The sequence below is a fragment of the Mandrillus leucophaeus genome, unplaced genomic scaffold (assembly GCF_000951045.1).
Source record: "Mandrillus leucophaeus isolate KB7577 unplaced genomic scaffold, Mleu.le_1.0 Scaffold772, whole genome shotgun sequence".
Classification (NCBI taxonomy): Eukaryota; Metazoa; Chordata; class Mammalia; order Primates; family Cercopithecidae; genus Mandrillus; species Mandrillus leucophaeus.
This window is the reverse complement of record NW_012108386.1, coordinates 21821-26168: the sequence shown is the minus strand read 5'-3', so window position 1 is coordinate 26168 and position 4348 is coordinate 21821. Positions and strand designations below refer to the sequence as shown.

General features: G+C 44.6%; 1 pseudogene across 1 annotated transcript in view; it reads left to right on the top strand.

The window, feature by feature from the left end:
• The first annotated feature begins 4116 nt into the window (after positions 1-4116).
• LOC105529599 overlaps positions 4117-4348 on the top strand; it is a 15012-nt pseudogene continuing 14780 nt past the window's right edge. Inside the window, exon 1 of the transcript XR_001004540.1 lies at positions 4117-4143. The product of XR_001004540.1 is annotated as a protein capicua homolog pseudogene (transcript). The remainder of the gene's footprint in view (positions 4144-4348) is intronic.

Below are 4348 nucleotides of genomic sequence, written 5' to 3'. Positions count from 1 at the left end.
TCAGGAAAGGTTATGTCAGTATCAACTTTTTGGTGCTAAACTGGAAACACGCTGATAGTAGTTGTGTTGTAAAATGCATCATTACATTACAGTACTAAATTTGGATATCCCTCTGTAGAAACATTTTCTTTGTACATAAAATTCAGAACATCAGGACTCAGGCTGTTTAAAAGAGGACCCAAGGAAACTAATAGTCTAGAACCTGGGCATACTCTAAGGATGACCACATGTGTAGCCACAAAGCAGGTCTCCTGGGAGGCAGAGATTGCAGTGAGGCTGAGATCACACCACTGCCCTCCAGCCTGGATGACAGAGACACCATCTCAAAAAAAGAAAAAAATGTTTCTAAAAGGCAGAATGATCTCCAGAAGCATATGGGCCAGGCATAATATCCAGGCCTGTAGTCCCAGCTACTCGGGAAGCAGAGGTGAGAGGACAGCTTGAGCCCAGAAGTTGGAGGCAGCAGTGCCACTGATGAGGCAACAGTGCCTCCAAATAGCCATGCACTCCGGTCTGAGAAACACGGCAAGACATGGTCTCTAAAAAAATAAAAATAGGCTGAGCACCATGGCTCATGTCTGAGCCTGAGGTGGGAGGATCACTTGAGCCCAGAAGTTGAGACCAGCCTGGGCATCACAGCGAGACCTTGTCTCTACAAAAAATAAAAAAATACAAAATTAGTGGGGCATAGTAGGATGTGGTGGCATACACCTGTAGTCCCAGCTACTTGGGGGGCTGAGGTGGAAGGATCCCTTGAGCCCATGAGTTTGAGGCTGCAGTCACGCTGCAGTCACACCACTGCACTCCAGCCTGGGCAACAGAGCGAGACCTTGTCTCAATAAATAAATAAATAAATAAATAAATAAATAACTACCTTGGAGTACATCTGTAGAGAAAAAAATGTGATTCAAATTAATGTTTGAGCCATTCAGGATAGATAATGCTCTCTTTTCTTTTGGATGTTTTATAAAGAATTGAAAATCTCTTTCTTTGGTCCACTCCAGCATCCAGATCAGAATTTCTTTTTTTCTGTTCAACAAGACTCCCTCTCTGGTGTCCTAATTATCTCTCACTTCATTAGTGTTTGGTGGATAAGGCAAACTGAACAATGCCATTGTAGGAATTAAACTTAGATTGTTTTAGATGCTGAAAGTAATACTCTTTTTTTATTTTTTGAGATGGAGTCTCACTGTGTTGCCCACGCTGGAGTGCAGGGGTGCAATCTCGGCTCAGTGCAAGCTCCGCCTTTCAGGTTCACGCCATTCTCCTGCCTCAGCTTTTGGCTGGCACGACAGGCACCCGCCACCACGCCCAACTAATTTTTTTGTATTTTTAGTGGAGATGGGGTTTCACTGTCAGGAGACAGCCAGGATGGTCTCCATCTCCTGACCTCGTGATCCAGCCACCTCAGCCTCCCATAGTGCTGGGATTACAGACGAGCTGCCGCACCCGGCCAGTAATACTCTCTTTTAATTTGATTGGAATGAAAACACAATTGTGAAATCACCCCATCTCTCTATCTCTTCCTTTTGCTTTGCTTTTCCCTTCATGGACAAAACTTTTTAAGAATTAAAACGTTCACGGGCGAAGTTAGCTGTTTTCTTGAAAAATTACAGCAAGCTTCTCTTAAAAAGATCCCCTCCCGTCCCCTCCCCTTCTCTTCTCTTCTTTTTTGAGACAGAGTCTTGCTCTGTCGCCCAGGCTGGAGTGCAGTGGCGCCATCTCGGCTCACTGCAAGCTCCGCCTCCCGGGTTCGCGCCATTCTCCTGCCTCAGCCTCCCGAGTAGCTGGGACTACAGGTGCCCGCCACCTCGCCCGGCTAGTTTTTTGTATTTTTTAGTAGAGACGGGGTTTCACCGTGTTAGCCAGGATGGTATTGATTTCACAACCTCGTGATCCGCCTGCCTCAGCCTCCCAAAGTGCTGGGATTACAGGCATGAGCCACTGCGCCCAGCCGAAAAGATTTTCTTTTCTTTCTTTTTTTCCTTCCCCTCCCCTCCCTCTTTCTCTCCATCCCTACCCCACAACCCTGCTACCTCTCTGTCTCCCCTCCCCTTCCCTCCTGTCCCTTCCCATTCCTTCCCCTCCCCTCCTTTCCTCCCTCCTCCATTCCTTTCTTCCTGAGAAGCAAGGTTCAGTGCTCTCCTTGTAGAAATTGTTCTTCCATGGTTGTGTGTGTGTGTGCGTGTGTGTGTTGCTTAATCCACATGAGGGGTGTGTGTGTGTTTTGCTTAATATGATTTCTATTTCTAGAAACAGATCCATTTACAACTACAGAATGCCAGAAAGCATCAGCCACCACAGCCAGTCCCCTATCTACCAGTGAATCAGACTTCCCCCTTTGCATTCTGAAAGATTAAACAGTATCTGTTTCTCCCCACTCCCAGACAGTCTGACAGTCATCCAACTTGACAGCGGGTCATGGTTTACTACTGGGGAGTCTCCTGGGATGCTCATGGGAAGCTTGTGGACTACCAGATCACACTTTTCAGATGCTGCCTCTGGAGAGCCTGGGGACAAGATTGGGGGGTGTTTGTACTCTTCAGCTATGCCCAGAGCTCTGGAGGTGCAGAGGCAACTCAGAAGTGATGCCAGTCATGCACTTGCAAAGAATTTGCCAGGCACTGCCATTCCAGCCAGAAGTACTCACCCCAGAGCTGCAGTTGTTGGCAAGAAGACAAAAGTAAACATAGCTATGACAATAGATTTGCAGCAGCCGTTTGAGAAGAACACAAAGTGAAATAGAAATACTTCTGCCTGAATTATGGGTCTCTGCCACTATTGGTGTAGTATTATTCTCTGCAGGTTTCCTTGCATCACCCAGACTGCAACACCTCACTCCACCTGGTGGACAAGACTCATTACCTCAGTTCCTTTTCTTGCAATTTCTTATCACACCAGCCCTTTCCAGCCTCAAAACTCGTCTCTGCTCTGCCAGGCTGTGCTGTGTTATCTGGCCCAAGTGTTGCCTGAGACATCATGTATGGTGGAAGGCAGTGGGGCTTTGAAAGAAGTGGCATGTTCTTGTCAGTGACAGTGATAACATGTGGGTCCAGGGACCTCTGTTACATCACTGTTTTTCCGGTCCTTGACCCAGTGCCTTCTATCAATGCTACTGAATCCAGGAGATCTCTTGAGTTTAGACCCCAAAGCAAATTCCAGAATGTCTGCACTGGTAGTTCAACTATAATAGTATACATACATATATATAAAATATATATAATAAAATATAATAGTATATGTAATAGTGTATATATATATTTGTGTGTGTGTGTGTATAATCTGGACATAGATTTCTATTCCTAATAATAGACTGGGTTGACATTCACCAGCTGTGTGACCTTAAACAAGGTTTCTATGTTTTAGTTTCCTCTTCCGTAAAATGAAGATAGTCATAATATATGCTTAGTAGTGTTGTTGCTCTTTAGTCCAAGCTGGGAATGAGTTAATAATGTATGTAAAATTACTGATAATATCCAGAATGTAGTAAGCATCTCATAAATGTTAGCTTTTTAATGTTTTTAAATTTTATTTTAGTTCAATTCTGATACTCCTAAATTTCTCAGAATTCTAAGTTCAAAGGACTAAACTGGGTATCCTCAGTACTCAGTGTGACAATGGGAAATCAAGAAATTCCTCTTCAAGTCTATGCTTAAAGGATGGTGTTTTCCCGAGACAACAACTTTTTTTCACAGTTTGGTCAGGAAAACATTATTATCTGTCAGGACTCATGAGCAAAGCCTCCCAAAGACAAGAATACACCTTTGCATTTCTTTCTTTCTTTTTCCTTTTTTTTTTTTTTTTTTTTTTTTTTTGAGCCAGAGTTTCACTCTGTTACTCAGGCTGGAGTGCAGTGGCATGATCTCGGCTCACTGCAACCTCCACCTCCCGGGTTCAAGTAATTCTCCTGCCTCAGCCTCCAGAGTAGCTGGGAATATAGGTGCCCGCCATCACGCCTGGCTAATTTTTGTATTTTTTGTAGAGACAGGGTTTTACCATATTGGCCAGTTTGGTCTCAGACTCCTGACCTCAGGTGATCTGCCTGCCTGGGCCTCCCAAAGTGCTGGGATTACAGGTGTCAACCACCGCACCTGGCCAGAAATATTTCAAAAGGCGATGTTCAGGGTGATGAAGAGGTCTGCGGTAAGGAGGGCTTAACAAGCCCAGACAGCATATTTACACAAATATGCACCAGGGCTTCCAGTTTGCTTTTGGCACCAACTGATAGCATCCTTTCCTCCTCCACTCTCTTTGATGCCATGTAGCAACCACTGCTTAAATCCTAAAAAGTTTAGAACTCCAAACACAGAACTCTGGGCAATTTTACCTCTATTTTTCACATCCTAGA